The sequence below is a fragment of the Falco punctatus genome (assembly GCF_963210335.1).
Source record: "Falco punctatus genome assembly, contig: scaffold_30, whole genome shotgun sequence".
Classification (NCBI taxonomy): domain Eukaryota; kingdom Metazoa; phylum Chordata; class Aves; order Falconiformes; family Falconidae; genus Falco; species Falco punctatus.
The window spans coordinates 1470833-1492626 of NW_027660235.1; the positions used below are offsets into that span (position 1 = coordinate 1470833).

At 44.4% G+C, this 21794-nt stretch overlaps 1 long non-coding RNA gene across 1 annotated transcript in view; it reads right to left on the reverse strand.

Moving 5' to 3' along the window:
• LOC308057464 overlaps positions 1 to 21794 on the reverse strand; it is a 624999-nt gene that overhangs the window by 563429 nt on the left and 39776 nt on the right. The gene's annotated exons all lie outside the window — the stretch shown is intronic.

Consider the following 21794-nt stretch of genomic DNA (forward strand, 5'->3'; position numbering starts at 1 on the left):
AGACTCAGCTCTCCTTTGCCCAGGCCACGTCTCTGCTCTGAAGCAAAGCCTTTGCACCCACGGGCTCGGGGACACTTGGTACCAGGTTGCCTTATGGCCAGGCAGAGCTGGGCTGGTGCCACAGCTGGGGGGCTTCAGCCCAGATGTGCAGCAGTGCCCTCAGCCAGGGGCCCACGCAGAGGCAGCTGGAGCCCGTCCTGTTGCAGACAGAGCTGTGACACTGAGGGAACCAAGTGCCAGGGCAGGTGGCAGAGCTCAGCACAGCTGTTCGGCAAGGACAGCACCCTCCAACAGGTCCAACATTGAAAAGGGAGTTTATGCTTGTGGGGCAATTCCAGGGCACCCGAAGGAGCGTTCACTCCTTCTGCACAGGCCACAGCCTGCCAGTGTGTGACCTGGGGCCTGCACTCTGCTGCTCTCCTGCCTCACTCCCCCTGGGAGATGAGACTCCTCCGTTTCTTTGCTCCTAGAACCAAGGTGGACACGAATGATGCAGGGTTTCAGATCCAGGGGAGCATGACAGCTGCTGGCCCATCTGGCAGCTGTGCTAGAATGCCGATGCAAAGAACCTGCAGACACCTAAAGGAGCATTGTCACTGTGCTGCCCTGTGACTGTCGGCGGGTGGTTACTTGACCACTGGCTTGCAGGATCCCACCAAGCCTCTGTCTCGCTGCTCCCCTTCTTCTTCACTCACCTTGATGTCTATAGGGTTGCTCTCTCACATAATTCTCACTCCTCTCCCGTTGTGTTTGGTCCTTTCTGCCATAGGGTATCACAGAGGTGCCACTAGAATTGCTTCTTGGCTCAGGTTTGGGCAGGGGCTGGTCCATTTTGGAGTCAAATGAAAGTGGCTGTTATGGCCATGGAGTCAGCTCTTGGTCTCTTCTCACCTCTGCCAGCCCTACAAACACCTCCAAACCACTGCCAAACCCCTGCCATGTCAACCCACAGGATCTCTAAATTCCCCAAGAAGATGTGAGGTTATTGATCCTAAGGCTTCCTCACGCTGCTTAAATAAGACTTTTCCCCTTCCTCTCCCTGATTTAGGTTATTTCAGAGCAGAGTTACCCTGAACCACACCTGTGTCACCTGGGCCAAGCTCAGACATGTAACAACAAAAATAATAATGGGTACCAACTGTCCAAGGTCACACGCCAGCAAAATGTTTCGCTGCAGCGCATGCTGGGGTGGTGGGCAGAGGTCACTGTGAAGGTGAAATGAGATGTCCCTAAGGAGAGCAATCCATGCTGTCCCTGGGACCAGAGACATGCAGGGCTGGACTGTGCAGTGCTGCAGGAGAAGGCATTGCTGCCAGTGATGCCTCTGAAGCCCCAGAGGACATGTGGTTCCCGTGAACCTCATACCCAGAAAGGACAAGGTGCTTTTGATTGTGTCCTTGACCATGGACATCCCGTGATGCAGGGACACTTTGAAAATCATTGGTCTGTTTCTCTATTGCCTCACCACAGCGATGACTTTCAACAGTGCTGGCTAACTGGGGAGGCCCAAGAAGGCTGAATGTTAGTCAAGTGGTGCCCACCTACAAGAAGGGTAGGAGGGAGGATCGGGATAACGACAGGCCTGTCAACCTGATCTTAGTGCCAGGGAAGGTTGTGGAGCTGATCATCCTGAGCGCCATCGCACAGGAGCCGCAGGAAAACCAGGAGGTCAGGACCAGCCTGCATGGGTTTATGAAAGGCAGGTCTTGCCTGATGAACCTGATCTCCTTCTGGGACAAGGTGACCTGCCCAGTGGATGAGGGAAAGGCTTTGGATGCTGTCTACCTGGAACTTAGGAAAGCCTTTTGGCTCCATCTCCCACTGCATTCTCCTGGAGAAACTGGCTGCTCATGGCTTCGGTGGGTGTCCTCCACACTGGGTTAAAGCTGACTGGACAGCCAAGCCCCAAGAGGGGTAGTAAATGCAGTGACATCCAGGTGACGATGGCCCATAAGGAGTGGTGTTCCCCAGGGCTCAGTGCTGGGGCCAGTCCTGTTTCAGAACTTTATCAGTGACCCAGACAAGGGGATTGAGTGCACCCACAGTGATTTTTTGTACAACATCAAGTTGGGTGGCAGTGCTGATGTCCTTGAGGGCAGGAAGGCTCTACAGAAGAATCTGGACAGGTTGTACCTTTCAAGTGAGTTCAATTGTATGAGGTTCAACCAGGAGAAGTGCCAGTTCTGTACGTGGGTCACAACAGCCCCACACAAGGCTACAGGCTTGGGCCAGAGTGGCTGGAAGGCTGCCTGCTGGGGAAGCACCCTGAGGGTGAGGGTTGACAGATGGTTGAGCATGAGCCATCAGTGTGCCTGTGTGGCCAAGAAGGCCAATATCATCCTGTCTGGTATCAGAAAGAGCGTGGCCAGCAGGACCAGAGCAGTGATGGACCCCCTGTACTCGGCACTGCTGAAATCAAACCTGAAACAACGTGTTTCTGTTTTGGGCTCCTCACTTCAAGAGAAACGTTGAGGTCCTGGAGCATTTCCAGAGAAGGGCAACAAAACTGGTGAAGGGTCTGGATCCCTGCTTGGATGAAGAGTGACTGAGGGGACTTGAGTTGTTTAGTGTGGGTAGTAGGAGGCTCAGGGGGGATCTTACTGCTCTCTAGAAGTACCTGAAAGGAGGTTGTAGATGGGGTGGGTAGGAGTCTTCTGCCAGATAACAAGTGACAGGACAAGAGGCAAGAGCCTCAAGTTACACCAGGAGAGGTTCAGACTGGATATGAGGAAAAAACATCTTCACTGCAAAGGTGCTCAAGCATTGGAACCAGGGAGCTGGTGGAATCACCAGCCCTGGAGGTGTTTCAATAGAGGTAGATGCAATTCTTCATGGCATGATTTAGTGATGGAATTGGCCGTCCTGAGTTTACATTTGGATTTGATGATCTTTAAGGTCTTTTCCAAGCTAAATGATTCTCTGTTTCTGTGCTTCTATGATATTGCAAGCCTACGTAGACAAGCTGCTGAGAAAGTTGGTTTAGGTGACCCTGCCTCAGCTGGAGGGGTGGACCCGATGACCTCCAGAGGTCAGTCCAACCTGAAAAAACACCATAGAGCTCTAAAGGCATATATAAATTGTGTCAACACAAATAGAGGGGCTGAGCTGAAGATGAGCTTGTGGAAAATGGCTTATGGGAAAGATATTTGACAAATCTGATGAAACAAGCATGCTTTTCTGCAGTCAGGACCAGGGCCACAATGAGGGTGATGGAAGGGTTGGTATTGGGAGGGAAAAATGGTCTCAGGAACTCCTCATGCAGGAGGACGTGCCTGGCTGCGAGGGGCCTGTGAGGTCAGTTCTGCCTCTGGAGGTGACAGGCCAGCATCAGGAACGTGGCTGGGACAGTCCCTCTGCCAAGGGACCCCATAGGCCCCATCCAGGAGAAGGGCTGGGATAGGGGTTGTTTTTTTCTGGGGACATGATGGGACAGCAGCAGGCACATGGCTTGGTCATGTCCCTGGGAGAAGCTGAAAGGCAGCAGCAGTTACGTGGTTTGGGAGACCATGTGAGTATTCCTTCTCTCTGGTAAGAGAGCAGAGCATAAGAAAAGGCTTCCTGGCTGCATTCCCTGCTGGAAGGGTATTTTCTGAGATGGTAAAGCTTTCCTGGGCAGGGGAAAACAGCAGGAGAGAGGAAAAAATGTCACCAAGTTTCCACTAGGAAAGCAGAGACTGGAGCTCAGGAGGAAGAACTGTCACTGCAAGGGTCCTGCTGGGGTGCGAGGGCTCAGCCAGAGGGAGCCTGGATCAGCCCATGGTTTGTGTTTCAAGGAACAGCCGGTGAGAGTGGAGGTACCTCAGCGAAGGTATGGCAATGTTGGGGTGAGAGCAAGGCAGGGCAGCGAGATGGTGCCTACAGGCTGCAGGGAAACAGGGGCAGGGCTCCAACCATGCAGGACAGCCTATGGTGGGGATGGCAGAGGGCACGGGCAAGGCTGGAAGGCACCAGTAGAACCCAGGTCTGTGTCCCCTTGGCTGTGGCAGCTGTCTCTGCCTCTGAGGGCCATGACAAGACATGATGTCCTCACAGCACGGGGGCATCGTTGCCTCCTTGCAGCCCCATGGGGAAGCTGGAAGTTGCTGTGCCATTGCTGTCCTTCACTGGGCATTGGATGCCCACCTTCCATGGTCCCCAGGAAGAGCCCTGAGCCCTGTGTGAGGGACAGCACCGACCTCCCCACAGGCTGCAGGTCACGGATGGCCTTTCTGCTTCATCAAGCAAGCCAAGGCTTTGCTCAGCAGCAGAGCTGCCTGCACAGCGCCTTTGCCTTCCTGCACTCACAGCCTCCAAGGATGGGCTCTAACAAGGCCATGGGGAGGCTTTCTCAGCCATGGCCCTCAGCGGGGCCCATTAACGCTTCCAGGGGCTGTGGGCTTTGCTCCTGACTTGGTGTTCTTGAGAGGTTTCTTCAGTCTCCTCTGAACACCTGAAGTCCACAGCACCACAGACACCCTGGGCTCATGACGAGACAGAAACCCCTTATGAGCCCTGTCTCTTCCATCAGGGACATCTGGTCTTCAAGGCTTGAACACTTAATAAGTTTCAGAAGTATAGTTAAAGAGGAAGGCAGGTACTGACCACTATGGAGAAGTGATAGTAGAGTTTTCCAATTGCTATTGATGCAGCATGCCTCCTGAGGAGTTGTGCAGAGGTGGGAAAAGCAGTCCTTGGAGCTAAACACTGCGTGGACAGCCTCACTTCTCACCTCCCCAGCCCCACTGTTTGCGGCGAATGAAGAGATGGGATGCAGCTATGATGCAAGCAAGTTGTCCATTTATTAGCGATTTTCTTACAATTATATACGTTTCTACCTTCTACATATTACACGCTGATTGGTTAAATCTTAAGCGTAAAAAACACTGATTGGTCGATATTTAAGGCATACCGTAGAACAATAGGAACTTATTACTTTACTTTGACATAGCAACAATTTGTATTCCAAAACTGGGGGGTTTCGTTCTACGCGGCTTTCTTGATTAACAAAGTTACATATCGGCGCCATCCGTTCCCTTACCTGGGTACTTGTTTCTCTGTCCGTCTGGTTGCCTCCTCAGCTGTAACGGCTCAGGGGTCTGCAGTTAGCTTGTTCCTTGGTTCCCAGGGCTTGTGCCCTACAAGTTCTAGCAAGTCTCTATTCATCAGGCTATCAGTACTTGGACTCTTGTCCTTGAGGCCTTGTCCTACATCTCCCCCTTCCTGTTGCACAAAAAGAACCCCTGAAATTGAACGAGTTATTAATTTGTGTAAGCATTGTAAAAGACAAGGTGTAAGTAATAAAACAAACAAAAAAGCATCTAAAGCATATATAATCATCTTCACTAAACTTCTTACCCATTATGAAATGCCCCAACCACTAAACAGTTTATCTAACCAGTCCCAAGTATCACTTTGTTGAAGATGAGAAACTCCATCCTTCAATCTTTGGATGCTAGCATGAATTGATTCCGAATGATCTGAAAGGTTCATGCAACACATCCCTTCAAACTCTTCACAACCATGACCTTGTGCCAGAAGCAAAAAATCTATTGCAGCTCTATTTTGTAATGTTGCGTGGCGAACACTATCAACATCTAATAAAAGACCAGACAGGGCACTGCTTGTGGCATTAGTTTGTTTGGCAAGACAACAGCCAAGCTTATCTAATGTTGCTAGAGCCTTTCCTGCAGCAGCTCCAGGCAACAGAAGAGATGCAATAAAGCGTTGGCCAAAGGACCAAAATTGCATGTTATCATCACAATCGGAGGCAAATGCATGAACGCCATGCTTTGTCCTTCGAGAGTAGCGATGTTGTAAAATCATAGATGTGTTATGAGTCGGGACGGAAAGTCACCCTAAGCTACACGGGCCTTCTTTTATATGAGAAGGAATGACAGGCCATGCTCGAACACCACAAATAAAAAATACTCCAGCAGGTAGTGAGAGCGGAGCATTGCTGGATTTAGACAAGTTGTTAGCAGTGTAATTACACCAGATACTTGCATTTCTAAAAACAGGATGAATAGGGGAAACGTCCCATGCCCTAGATTGATTCTTTCCCGTGTAGTTAAATTTTATGCAAAAATCCATTTTTACTGAACCAAGGAGTTCAATTTCCTGCGGTTCCAGAGTAGCCAGTGGGAGATGGGGGTATCCATACATCCCAATTGTCTGTCACATTTTTTGATACGTTTTTGGGTGGAAAAAGACTTTGAAGGTTTTTAGGTATAGGCCATTCATCTAATGGTAAGCCCACAAGACATGTGGAAAAAGGCTGATCCAGAGTGGCCATAGCAAGACACAGAGTATCCTGTCCAGTCAAGTTCGCCAACGTGACCCAAACGTTTACCTTTGGTAGAAAAGGGGGATAAGAGCTACCTTCAATAGGCCAAGGTCCAGGTATGAACATCATTATCCATATTACTGACAATGCTTGTTTCTCTTTTTCTTTTTCCATTGTCATTTTGCAACCAGCCATTCTTCTGGTCGTACTGTCCACGACCGAGGCACTGCAATTGATTGTCCACACTCTAATCCTACAATAATGTTCTTGTTAATAATATAAATTCTGCTTGCTAATACAATATATTGAAACAACAACCGTGCGATAGCCCATACTTCTAGCAAAAACTAAGTTTGGCAAAATCTCAGAACCTAACCCTATAACTGCCTCTAATTCCAAAAGAGGCTTTCCCATAAAACGTTCAGCCTACTGTATATGATTAAACCTTAATATTTGATTATTACACTCAGAACACATCCAATGACCCCATCTGTCCCTTAGTCTTACAACTCGCCAGCGATCGTGATCACAGAGTTCACAATGAATCTTGATCCACGGTCGACAAGATGGTCCATGTTCATAGCAACGTAACTGTAGAAATCGAGACGCTGTCCAATCTGGTTCATGAGAGTGTCATTGAAAGTTGATGCAATGGAAGATAATAACTGCTAGTGGTGCCATCAGTGTGTTGGGGATCTGGTCTGGTCCAAACGTATTACCTTTGTTAAGTGGTTTGATCCAGGGCAATATTGTCCATTCCAAGCACTGTAAAAAGCGAAATCTAGATGCTACGTCCTGAATTTGGTTACCTGACATTAATACAAAACAGAAATCATCACGCAGTTTTTATTTCATTCTGTAGGGTCGGTGTTGGTATCAGTTGTCTGCGGTAAAGGTTCACGGAAAGGTCGTACATTCTTTGCTGGGATCCATCTGGGTCCTTTTTCTGTGGAGACACAAGCATAACCTTTTCCCCATGTAACAAGAGGATATGGTCCCATAATTTTACCTGTTTCTGGATCTTGAACCAATATCGGGGCTTTAACCCGTGCCTCGAAGGAGGTATTTGCAGTAAAATGTCGAACTATCGGTGGGTTGTTATCTATTAAAGAACAATTTAAAAAACTGAAAACATACAATGCTTTCTGTAACCGTTCCTCCGGAATAGCCGTTCCCATTCCCTTTCCCCCTTTTTGTTGTGGTAATAGACGTTTTAGAGGCTGATGAGACCGTTCAATGAGAGATTGACCGGTGGGGGAATGAGGAATGCCAGGAATGTGAGTTATACCCCATAGGGCAACAAAGGTTTTTTATAGTTGTTGAAACATAAGCTGGACCATTATCTGTCTTTATCTTTGAGAGAATACCCAAAGTAGCAAAAGCACGCATTAAATGTCTACGAACATCTCGTGCCTTTTCTCCTGTGTGAACAAGAGGCAAACAAGGCACCTGAAAATGTACCAATGGAAGAGTGGATATATTTAAGGTTACCAAATTCAGAATCATGTGTGACATCTGTTTGCCATAATTGTAGGCTTTGTAATCCTCTAGGGTTAACTCCTGCAGCAATTGATGGGAAAGAATGTTTTTGACAATCAGGACAGACAGCAAGAATATTTGACGCTTGTTGAGAAGTAAGGTCAAACTGTTGTTTAAGAGCTCCAGTATTTTGATGGGAAAAAAAGTGACTCAGTTTAGCTTGTGCAATGCGGTCTGGCAGTACTTGAACTGGTAACGTCAAAAGATCAGCTCGTCGATTGCCTTCTGCAAGTAAACCAGGTGGTGAGGTGTGAGACCTAATATGCATAACAAAATAAGGCGCAGATCGAGAGTCCAAAAGGAAAATAACTTCCTGTAACAGGGTAAAAAGTTGTGAATGTGAAACATTCCGCAGCACAGAAGCTTCGGCTCGTGTAACAATACCTGCATCATAAGCTGACCCAGTAACAAGGTTGAGCGGTACGTTCCATTTTCGGAAAACGTGAACAACTGCATTCATGTCTACTGTTTGAGGTGAACCGGAGACTGTCTCTATGTCCGAGTCCCATCGTCTCCGTTGATCATCCCACCATAGCAGGACAGATTTATGTGATTTGCCTGATCCATCTGTAAAGACAGTAAGTGCCTGTAAAGGTTGTTCGCTTCTTTTGGGTTTTAACATCAGACAAAAGTCAATGTTAAACAGTTTGTGTGAAGGTGGATGGGAAGTTATTTGACCCGTATAGTCGGCAAGTGCCATAACAAAGGTGTCTGACTGCTGATAAAGCCATTGTAAGTATACTGTTGTAATTGGTAGACAAATGCAGACAAAATCCTTCCCTGATAAGGTTAACAGGCGTGATCTAGCTTTAACAATCAGAGAGGCAAACATTTCATGTTGTGTCCAAAATAGTTTTTGTAGACTGGTTAGGTAAAAAGATCCATTCAATAATTAGCAAGGGGTCTGAGTTCTGAAGGTCCCATTGAAATATCAGGGCATGAGGCTTTCGTACAGAGTTTAAAATAATCAAGTAAAAAGGTAGTTCAGGGGCCCATCGGTGGGCCTGTCGAGAAGCGATAGCTGAGGCAACCTTTTGTAAAGATGTATCTGCTTCGGAGTTAAGATTACGTGGAGAACAAAGATTGGTGTCCCCTTTTAGTAGTTCAAACAGAGGACCCAAGTCTGTATTAGAAATTCCCAATAGTGGTCGAACCCAATTTATTGTTCCCAGTAATTTCTGTGCAATCATGTAGGTTTCTTACATTGGTTTTGATCTGCAATGGTTGAGGAACAATAGTTTGTGCTCTTATTTGCCAGCCCAGATATTTCCAAGGGGGAAACTTCTGGAGCTTTTCTGGTGCTATAGAGAGACCTGCCGAATTCATGGCATCTGTGACAAGGGCTACAGCTTTCTCCATGACTTTGTGATGTTGTGCTGCCACTAAAAGGTCATTCATATAATGATACAATAACACAGTAGGCATAGCATTTCGGACAGGACTGAGTCTTTTCGCAACATACCATTGACACATTGTAGGGCTATTTTTCATACCTTGTGGCAGTCCAACCCACTGATATCTCTGCAACGGAGCTTGCATGTTGATGCTTGGAATGGAAAAGGCAAATTTTGGGGCATCATCTGGATGCAACGGGATACTGAAAAACAATCTTTAAGATCTATGACAGTTAGATGCCAATGTCGAGGGATCATAGTCGGGGATGGGAGCCTGGTTGGAGGGCTCCCATATCTTCCATAGCATCATTAATTTTTCTGAGATCATGGAGCAAGCGCCACTTGCCAGTTTGTTTTTTAATAACAAAACCTGGTGAATTCCGTGGGCTAGTAGAAGGTACAATGTGTCCTTTGGACAGTTGTTCTGAGACTAAGTTTTGAAGTGCGCGAAATTTTTCCAAAGGAAGGGGCCATTGATCCACCCAAATAGGAGCATCAGTTTTCCAGGTTATTTTTAGGGTGTCGAGCACTTCAATGGCCCTGTCTAAAAATGTATTTGGATAGACATTCCCCATTGTGACAATACATCACGTCCCCACAAAACCATAGGGACAGGTAGCACAAAAGGTTTAACAGAAGCCGCATGTCCCTCTGGTCCTTGAATTCGAATTAGTTCCAAACTCTGACGACTGTTACCGGTGCCCCCTATCCCAGCCAGTGTCTGAGAGACATTAGCCAGTGGCCATTGCGAAGGCCATTTGGCTTGAGAAATTACTGTGACATCAGCTCCAGTGTCAATGATTCCATTTAGTGCTATTTGTTGGTCGTTGTAAATAAGGGTACACTGACACATAGGCCGCTGTGGAGAAATGGATTGTACCCACAAAATGTGAGGTAACCCTGTGGATCCAAAACCTCCTCTCCTCAGAGGAGGATGATCAGTGATAAGAGAGCTTACCCTTGCCGGAATCAGAATCAATTGCGCTATTCTACTACCTTGAGGTATCGTACAGGGTGGAAATGGAGTCCATGCCATGATTTTGATTTCGTCCACACTGTCAGAGTCAATAACCCCTGGTAAAACAAAGAGACCAGACAATGTTGTGGAAGATCTACCAATTAACAGAGCTTGTGTATCGGGGGGTAATGATCCTTTGACATTTGTTGATAATAAATGAACCGAGGAATCGAGCAGTGTTACTGTGTGTGAGGTTGCCAGGTCCAATCCAGCGCTGCCTGAGGTTGCTGGACAGGGACTTGAGGTGTCGGTGCTTCTCTCCGAGGTTGTTGAAATGTCAGCTGTGGCACTTGTGCCTGCGTGCGTCGCTGCCCCGCGCTCCGCAGTCGGTTTCCCTGTATCGGTTGTCCCTGGAAGTCATACTTAGATCGACATTGATTAGCATAATGACGCCCTTTCCGACATTTCAGACAAACTCCAGGACCAGGAGGTTGTTGTCTATTCCCTGCAGCCTGAGCAAGACAATTTCTCTTTAGATGACCAGGCTTACCACAACCATAGCAATTCCCCACACCACGCATCGCTGCAAAAGCAGCAGCCATAGCTTCAAACCTGTGGTCAGCCGTACCGATTCGGTTACATGCTTCCACCATTTCCACCAGAGTGGGGTTCGGGTTGGGAAGAGACTTCAATAGCCTTTTACAATCAACATGAGCATTTTCAACAGCTAGTTTTGTTATCAATATATCCCGAGCTTCCGCATTATCTACTTGACGTTCCAAAGCCTGTTTTAGTCTATCAATCAACTGCATATAAGGTTCTCGAGACTCCTGAGTGATGTTAGTAAAGGCTTTTTGTGGCTTTTGTACGTCAGGAACCTGGAAAAAAGCCTTTTTCGCCTCTTCTCTAATTGCCTCGAGAGCTGCACGGGGGCAGTGTTGAGCCTGCGCTACCGGATCAGCACGTGCACCGGTGCCCGTAAGATGCTCTGTTGTTAGTGCAGCTAATGCAGCGTCATTATGATTAACATACGTGAGCAGGAGTGCTTGCAGTCCCCCTCTCCAGTGCGACTCCCATAACGTGTACTGAGTGGGGTTAGCAGCAATCGTGCTAAAGATTTCAAATCATGAGGAGTCATGACATAAGTATCAAACACAGAAGATAACAACTTACAAAATAGGGAGAAGAAATACCATGTTCCGTAACCGTGCGGCGCAGTTCTTTAACAACCGAAAAAGAAAGAGCCTCCCATCGTGCTCCGCCTGCCCGACCCTGAGAATACAAGACCGGAGCAACTATAGTTTTAGCCATTTCTAAATCCCCCTCCTTTAAGGCTTGTTTCTTTATTTTTGCCCACACATCACGCAGATCAGGAGGGTATAAATCAGGTTCTTGTTCAGGGTCTACCGGTCCCGGGTCAAAGGGCTCGTCTTCTGGCGGATACTCCACTGCATTGACACCCAGGGGTTTAGAGCACTGTGATTTAGAGGCTGATAAGGACAGGTCTATAGGGGCTTGCGACTCCTCCGCCTCTCCTTCCTCTGCCTTTTCTTTTTGTGCTTTCAGAGTCTCAAAAATAACTCTCCACAAAGAGAGCAGATGGTGGGACTCAGTATTGCCCTTTGTCGCAGAATCCCACAATTTCACCCCTGTATCGTCCCAAAGTTCCCACGTGAGAATTGTAGTTGCGGTCACTGCAGGCATATTTACTTGCACCCACTGAAGCATTGCTTTAAGGTCATGCCCAGAAATACTTTTCTTAGGTTTGTTAAGGAGACCTTTCATAAGCTCATAGACGCTTCTTTCTGGGGATGAAACCTGATTCCCCATTACGAATTTCCCACAGCTCACCTCTCAACTCCGGAGGGATTTATGGCCGGCCAGCTCCCGCTTCCTTTCAGCAGATCATTCAAAGTTCTGTGGGATTCGCCGCATGTCGCTCAGTTAGGCGATTCGAGAGCCCCTCCACATCAGATCCTTCACCGGATCACGTCAGGGTCACCAATTTGCGGCGAATTAAGAGATGGGACGCTGCTTGATGCAGGCAAGTTGTCGGTTTATTTTCTTACAATTATATATGTTTCTACCTTCTACATATTACACGCTGATTGGTTAAATCTTAAGCGTAAAAAACACTGATTGGCTGATATTTAAGGCACACCGGTAGAACAATAGGAACTTATTACTTTACTTTGACATAGAAACAATTTGTATTCCAAAACTGGGGGGTTTCGTTCTACGCGGCTTTCTTGATTAACAAAGTTACATATCGGCGCCATCCGTTCCCTTACCTGGGTACTTGTTTCTCTGTCCGTCTGGTTGCCTCCTCAGCTGTAACGGCTCAGGGGTCTGCAGTTAGCTTGTTCCTTGGTTCCCAGGGCTTGTGCCCTACAAGTTCTAACAAGTCTCTATTCATCAGGCTATCAGTACTTGGACTCTTGTCCTTGAGGCCTTGTCCTACACTGTAACACCAACTTCCACACTGACAGCACCATGGTATCTTCCTTAAATGAGTCCCCATGCTGTCCCTGGTGGCTCACCTTTCTGGTGTCACGGTCTCCCGGGATCTTGCAGCCGCCCCGCTGCGCTATCCCGCTTCACCAGGCTCCATCTCCTCAGCAACCCACTGGTCACAGTCTCAGGATCTGCTCCTGACGCCACTTACCGGGGTCATGTCGGCACAGTCTCAGGGTCTCCTTAGGATACCCCTTACTGGGTCACATCAGCACGTTGGTGTCACCACTTGTGGTGATGCAAGTCAAAACAGACTCAAAAATGTGCAGTGGCTGGAAGAACACTGGCAAATTATGAGCAATCCAGACCAAAAAACTTGGCTGTAATAACAGGCCGCAGCTCTGAGAAGCTGCAGGTGTTGTGAAGGACATGTGCAAGGCCAAGGGAGACAAAGAAACTGCATTCGCAGAGAGGTAAGAGACTTGGACAGAAAGATGAGAGAAAGCAGGATGCCTGCACAAGGGGGGAGCAGCGTGTGGGCACCACTCCGGGACCAATCAAATGGAGTGTGATGCCGCATGGACAACAGCTAAGTGACATGAAAGACGCCAGAAAAGACTGATGTAACCAAGCGATTAAACAAGGTGTTGTTGACATTGAATTATTTGTCCCTGGCAGAAGGAAGAGAAGGGCCCCCATTGTTATACATCCTCAGGCTATTCAGGGAAGTCAAACACAGGCCATTCCTGGGTTACAGGTTCATTCTAAGAACATGACTACAGGCAACTGGGAAAGACCCAGTCCAGTGTTGTTCATCGGTAGAGGATATTTTTGTGTTTCCACAGATAAAGGACCTCTATGGGTCCCTAGCAGATTTGTCCGCCCTGCATGTCAACTCCAGAGGAACGGAGAAAATAGAGGTGACAGCTTTATCTCCAACCACTCTTTAACAAACTCTGTGCAGAACTTGGGCCAATCCCATCCTACCATAGAAGACGTGCTGTTGACAGCAGCGAGAAGACAATCATTTGGGTCACGAGCTTGTAATGCTGTTTTGACAAAAACTTGCAATACGAAGAATGCTGTTTTTGGAAACTATAGGGAACGAGCAGCAATAATATTAAGTTGTGGTAACTGTAGACAGAATTTTGTTATAGGTTGTAGCCTCTTGCGGAAAGATGATGCTTTGTCCTTAGATTGTCAAAAGAGATATGCTAATATTACTTTTGAAAATACTTGTAGGGAATTTTTGAACCTTAAGCCAAATCAACATTTTCCAGCAATATGGATGCCAGAAAGTATGACAGCAGAATAGAAGCTCTCTCTTGGTGGGCCTTGACAAAAAACGTAACTGTTGTTTTAGCTACAAAGAAAAGACAAGCTCTTGGCTTGTGGTGCTTGTTTTGTCAGTTGGGAACAAGATTGCGAGATAATGAAATTGTTTGATCTGCTTGTAGGGCTGATAGGAATCATCAGCATGCCCTCACAAGGAACAGCATGGGTTCCTGTCCAACCACAAATGAACATGTGGGTTACCTGGGCCAACAAGACAGGGCAAGATCCATTTTGCTTATCGTTAGCGACCCCATCTGGCCCATTTTATACCTGTTTGATTGGGGTCCCTTTAAACCATATGAAGGAGTTTGGGCACTGGACAACAGGTAAAATATACTCTGACTACCTCGACCAAGCAGCAAATGACTTTTGCACCATCAACAGTGGATCTGTGCAAGCCGATTGGTGCAAATCACTTGGTATTCCAAGGCACCCCTTGGGGGCTCAAGCGTTCCAAATTGCACAGGGCCTGAATGTTACCAGCATGGAACCTCAGGAGCTTGACATCTTAGGATCTATGCCGGGAAACTACTGTTTGTTTTGGGGGTTTTACAAGAAAGACATTGATTCAGGTAATTTTAGGATCCACAAACCAAGAAATTACAATACTTGGATTGCCCCGGGGTCCCCCTGGCATTCTAACATCACCGGTTACTGTAACGGTTGGACTTGGCCTGTTTCATGGTCTGGGGAGACAAATGAAAAAGCAAAGATGTTGCCTAGGGGAGTATCCTCGTTTGCGGAGATGGTGCCTGGCCCGCCGTACCTGCAAGGGCACAGGGAGGACCATGCTACTTTGGCAAACTAACATTATTTGCCCCTAGTATCCATCAAATGCTTAACATAAGTAACAAGTTTAAACGCATCAGACGTAGTGTATATCAATTGGGACCTGAATGTACAGATGATGTTGAGTTGTGGGAACGTCCATCTGTCATTTTAGCATCACTCTTTACACCACAAGTTGCTTCTGCCAAGGCTCTCACTCAGTTGAGACAGTTGGCTTGTTGGAGAGAGAACAAATTAACATTACCTCCAGAGTATTAGATGACGCACCACTGATGTCGACAGTATACGACATGCTTTAAGACAAAATCGAACTGCCATTGGTTTTCTGTTATTAGCACAAGGACACGGCTGTGAGGATTTTGAGGGAATGTGCTCTATGAATCTTGCTGATTATTCTGAGTCCATTCACAAAAAGCTTTCCCAACTGCAAGATAATATGAAGAAACACAGTGTTACTGAAAATCCTTATGACGAGTGGCTTAATTAAGGGATGGGGAATCACTGGCTGGTAGAAAACCTTATTGATGGAAGGGATTAAATTTTTGTTGTTATCTTTGCTGTGCTTGTTATCTTTTGTTGTATTTTCTCCTGTATGAAGAAAGATTTGGAATCAATTGTTGATAGAGCCTGGGTTGTCCAAAAAGAAAAAGGGGGATGTGTATGTTATCGATTTGTTAATAAGTTAAGATTGATTGACTTTATTTGATTGATTAATTGATTTTATAAAATCATTTTATAAAATTGAAGAATAGAAGGATAAGAAATATTTTTAATGAAACTTATAGTTGCACAGTAAAAGCTGCTATGAGATCTTCTGTACGTCCTGTATCAAGGCTAGAAGAAGGGCCTGGAACTATTGTTAAAACATAGGTAATAACTCTAGGGTTGAAAGGTTCCTTTGTAGGTTCTAACTAGTCTTTTGTATATAGAAAGTATATTGAGATGTCAGAATGTAGGAGTAATGGGAACTGGGGAGAGTCGACTGGAACAGCTTGTAGTTACCTGCCAAGAAACCATGAACTTTTGTAAAAGGTAATTCCGGCAGGGGGAGATCGCGACCACCGACTCATATACCACCTACCCAAATCGTACCCCAGACCCATTTCTGGATCTTTCTAAGCTTTATTGCGCAGAATCGGATATGGGAGGAGAATATGTTAATGATTTCTGGGAAATGTTATGATTATGAATGAATATTTAATGAATATGTATGATAAGTATTATATATGGTGTTTGATTTTGAGACCTGGCGTGCGTTGATCATGAGACGACTCACTCACGCACCCGGCCGTCAATAAAGAAGTGTCTGCTTATCTACATCACATTGGTGTTGATAAGTTCTTCATTCCAAGATTTCGGTAACAGTTTTGGCGACCCAGATGGGACCTCGCTGAAGGAGACCAGAGGAGTCGGGGACCTGATCGGTTCCAGCCGGCACCGAGGATTTCTCGGGGATACCCATCGATCCCCGATCCGTAAGGCTGTTTGCGACGTTCCCTGGATATTTGGTAAGACACTTCTTTTTTTAATTGTAGTAAGTGGGTGGGAGTCCCATTAAAGTAAGTAAGTAAGTGCACTAGAGAAATTGGGGGGGACTCCCACTATAATAAGTGTATGGTAAGGAGTGGGTTGGAGACCCACCAGTGAGTTTGAGTCTCACTGAGTAAGTCTGCCTGTCAGACGCGGTGAAAGCTGCGCAGGGTTGGACTAAAAGAATCCTTGTGGAAGTGGAAGCCTAGGCGTCTGCCCGTAAGACATAAGCGAAAGCTATTGCAGGGTTGGACAAAAGTGGAAACAAGAGAAACTATATGCTATAGTGTTCTCTAAGGTAGTGCCTCTAACAAAAAGTTAGAAGTTTTTGTGATTGTGGTTTTGTGTTTGTGTATTAAGAAGAAAATTAAGAGGTATAATATTGTGTTATATGTTTGTTTAAAGTAACTGAGGGAAAGTGTGAGTGTGGCTGTAAGGGTGAGACGTGTAATTGAGAACGAAAGCGAGTGTGGAGTGTGGATCCGCGGATCGGAGTGACAGAGTTGAATAATTGTGTATTGTACTGTGAGTAATTACACCATGGCAACTAAGTCAACTCGGTTGTTTAAAAGTAAAAGCATGGGTAATCTTGCTGTAAATGACAAAATCCCGAAAAATTCTTTGTTGGGATGTTTATTGGCACATTGGGGAAATTTACAGGATGATCTGCAAAAGAGTCAGATGATTGAGTATTGTAATAATTTGAGTATTGTAATAATTGGTGGCCTTTGTATGTATTGGATGATCAGGAAAAGTGGCCCATGAAGGGGACACTGAATTATAACACTATTCTGCAGTTAATGCTGTATTGTAAAAGAGAAGGGAAACGGAATAAAATGCCAGATGTGGATTTGTTTTTTTTTTTATTTAAGACAAAGGAAGGATTGGCAAGATGAATGTAAGCTAATTATTAGAGATAATTTGGTAATGGCTATAACTTCTGATAATAAGAAAGTGGGAAAAAAATGTTGTTTAAATTGTGAGGTTGGGAGTGGATACAGGAGTGACATTTTTTTATTAAATACCTGTAAAGGAAAAACTGGAACAAAAACAGGCCATTCCTGCAACCCCTGGATTTGAAATTTGGAAATAAGATAATTCCACATGAATTTCTGTATGTACCAGAATGTCCGATACCCTTCTTAGGAAGAGATTTGTTATCCAAATTAAATGCACAGATTGTTTTTGACGAAGGAGAACTTTTCTTGAAAATACCTGAGTCAAAAACGGGAGAAATCTTGATGATACAAGAAAAGGTAAAGGAACAAGAAATTCCACCGGAGGTGGATTTGGCAGTGATCCCTACTGTATGGGAAACAAATATTACTGGTAAATCGAAACTAGCAGAGCCTGTTAAAATAGATTTGAAGGAAGGTGCAGGAACAGTGAGAATTAAACAATATCTAATCAAATCAGAAGTGAGACAGGAATTGAAGAAATTGATTGATAAATTTTTGGAGTATAAAATTTTGGAAGAATGTGAATCTGAGTATAATACTCCTATTTTACCAGTCAGAAAACCTTCGGGTGAATATAGGCTGGTACAAGACTTGAGAGCAGTAAATCAAATAGTTAAGGATATTTATCCTGTAGTAGCAAACCCTTATACACTGTTAACAGCATTGAGGGAGAATTATCAGTGGTTTACAGTGCTTGATTTAAAAGATGCTTTCTTTTGTATACCTTTGGAAAAGGAAAGCAGAAAACTGTTTGCTTTTGAATGGGAAAATCCTCAAACTGGGCAAAAGATGCAGCTGACATGGACTAGATTACCCCAAGGATTTAAAAACAGTCCAACTATTTTTGGAAATCAATTAGCAAAGGAATTTGAAATCTGCAAAAACAGGATAAATCAAGACCTGGACATTTATTTTTACAATATGTGGATGATATATTGATTGTTACAAAAGAAAGATTTACTTGTATACAGGTGACTATTGACCTTTTGAATTTCCTGGGACTAAATGGGTATAAGGTATCCAGGAAGAAAGCCCAAATAGCCTGCCAGACTGTGATATATCTGGGCTTTGAGATTTCAAAAGGACAACGACAATTAGGAAAAGATCGCAAAGAAGCTATTTGTGGTATACCTGAGCCGAGAAATATTCATGAACTCAGACCATTTTTGGGAATGACTGGGTGGTGTCTCCTTTGGATCATGAACTATGGGCTAATAGCTAAACCGCTGTATGAGGCCCAAAAGAACTCTCCCTTTGTATGGGGCCCACAACAGTAAAAGGCTTTTGTAGAGTTAAAACGTGCCTTAATGTCTGCACCTGCCTTGGGACTGCCGGATTTAACCAAAGATTTCCAGTTGTTTGTTCATGAAAGACAACACCTTGCACTGGGCGTGTTAACCCAGAGGATAGGAAGCTGGAAACAACCAGTCGGATATTTCTCTAAACAACTGGACACAGTGAGTAGAGGGTGGCCAAACTGCCTTCGAGCAGTGGCAGCAACAGTGATGCTCATTCAAGAAGCTCGGAAGTTAACTTTGGGAAGAACAATAACAGTCTACGTCCCACACATGGTGATAACTGTTTTAGAACAAAAGGGGGGACACTGGCTGTCTCCCAGCCGAATGATGAAGTACCAGGTAGTACTGACTGAACAAGATGATGTGATTCTAAAGACAACTAACCTGGTAAATCCTGCAGTGTTTTTAAGTTCCATACAGGAAGAAGGACAACTGGAACATGACTGCTTGGCTACCATCAAGTATGTTTACTCCAGTCGTGAAGATCTGAAGGATGTGCCATTGGAGCGACCAGACTGGGAATTGTATACTGATGGAAGCAGCTTTATGGAGCAAGGAGTCCGATACGCCGGATATGCGGTAACAACAGATACTACAGTTATAGAAGCAGGAGCATTGGCGAGTACTACATCAGCTCAAAAAGCGGAACTCATCACTTTAATTCGAGCCTTAGAATTAAGCAAAGACAAAAAAGTAAATATCTGGACTGATTCAAAATATGCCTTTGGGGTAGTGCATGTCCATGGAGCCTTGTGGAAAGAGAGGGGGTTATTGTCCTCTCAAGGATCAAACATTAAGCATTTAACAGAAATTTTACAATTATTGCAAGCAGTTCAAAAACCAGATCAAGTAGCAATCATGCACTGTAAAGCACATCAGATTGGAAATACAAAAATAATAATTGGAAATAATTTAGCTGATAAAACAGCAAAGAAGGTAGCAAAGAGACAAACATCGCAAATGGCAATAATTCCTTCTAAAATAGTAACCCTTCCTAGGGAAAAAACGAGATATTCAGAGGAAGATGACAAATTAGGTCAGTTATTAAATGCTAAGAAAAACTTAGCTGGATGGTGGATAACTCCTAATGGACAGGTAGTAATTCCCCCTCTTTTAATGAGAGAGATAATTCAAGCAAAGCACCAAGAATGTCATTGGGGGGCAGAAGCTTTAGCAACATCTTTACGAAAACAAGTAATATCAGTTAAGATGTTGGGAATAGCTAAAATGATAACTGCAAAGTGTGAGGTATGTTTGAAAAATAATCCAATGATTAAGAAAAAGGTTCAAATGGGTAGACTGAAATCTGGTGTAGAACCTGGAGATTATTGGCAAGTAGATTTTTCAGAATTACCCAGACAAAATGGGTACCGGTACATCCTGGTAGGGGTTGATACTTTTACAGGATGGCCAGAAGCCCTTCCCTGTTGCACCACACAAGCAAAAAGAAGTTGTGAAGTGGTTATTACAAGAAATAATTCTGAGATTTGGAGTTCCTATTGGAATTTCCTCTGACAGAGGTCCACACGTTGTTGCTGAAGTAGTCCAAAGTGTTAGCAAAGTGTTGGGTATTAATTGGGATTTGCATGCGTCTTGGAGACCACAATTTAGTGGAAAAGTGGAGAGGATGAATCAAACTTTGAAATGACAAATAAGTAAAATTTGTCAAGAAACCAGTCTAAAGTGACCTCAGGCACTTTCATTGGCATTATTACACATCAGGGTACAGCCAAAGAGTGGAACCTCAGTCAGTCCTTATGAATTATTATATGGAAAACCATATGAGTCTCTAGAACCAAATCTAAACATATATGTAAAAGGAAAACTTTGGCTGCGATTTGGAGTGTAGTAATTTGGAATAGACCTTTATCCCTGGAAAATTTAGTGCATGATTTCCAACCAGGAGACTATGTCTATGTGAAGACTTGGACCTCTGAACCTTTGCAGGAGCACTGGAGAGGAGGACCTTTCCAGATACTCTTAACCACTTTTACAGCTATCAAAATTGCAGAATCGGATGCTTGGATACATTATACTCGAGTGAAGAAAGCACCGTGAAGAAAGCATCTACTCCATGGAAGATTGCTAATCATGACCCAGAGACTTAAAATTGACTTTGAAACATGTCTAATTTTTTATATCAGGTTATGATTGGGTTTTGGATTTTTTTTTTTTTGGTTAGTAATGTTGGTGGGATCATGGGATGGCTTGGTGGACAGGAACAAAAGACAAGTAGAAACAGAACAAGTGATTGAAATTCCCAAGCAAATGGCTGAGGAAAATTTGTTGGTAGGATTGACTAAAGAATTTGCCAATTTACAAAATATCATGCAGATCACTGCTTGTTTGCCAATACTGAGGGCAGTAGGTGAATCTATTTCATGGGGAATTTTAACTATGAATTTGACTAACCTGGAACATAAAAATGAAACCCATTATTGTGAACAGAGGCCAGTGACTCAATGATATGAGCAAGTGAAAGTCACCAAAAAAAAAAAAAAACAGTGGAGAACTCCAGGTAGTCTGGTGAATTGTGAAAAATTGTTCAATCATGTTTTTACCAAAATAGGGAGATTTGAGACTGTGGGATGGTGTTCTTATGATGAACAACTTAAAACCAATGTGAGCAGAAGTATCATGAAATGGAAGTGTAATAAAACTGGCCAAGGTATCCAATTAGTAGAACAATGGGACTCTATATGGTCTATGTCCATATTCTCCCATTTTCAGTATATGGCCAGAACTTCTTGGTGTTTTACCTGGGATGGAAAGTTTTTTTTAGTATTACCCTGGGTAGATGATAGGTCAACTACATTGGGAGAGAAGGAAAATAAAATAGTGCCATGGTGGAACTGTGAAAAAAGTGTATGATTGCAGTAATGCAGACTTAGTAATCCAAAGAATTCCTCCTTAGGACACTGTTTTAAAATATGGTTGTTTTTGTCGAGGTCTGTAAGAACACTCTCAATTTAACCAGCACTTTTACAGTTAGGAAAGGAACTTAGTTTAGTTGTAGTAAAAATACTATTTGAAGTCCAGGACATTTAGTTTGGGCATTAAGTGATGGAACCTGGACCACACATTTACCATTAGATGGTAAGGTGAAACAAATTACTTTAGGCATGCCAACATTGTGTCCAATTTGAAAGAAATCACCATTTAGAGGATCCCTAGAGAATTTAGAACTAAAATGAACAAAGAGATCCGAGACAAATGATGATAATTGGAATGAACCATCTACAGGAGTGAAAATTGGCTAGGCACTTGAATCACTTT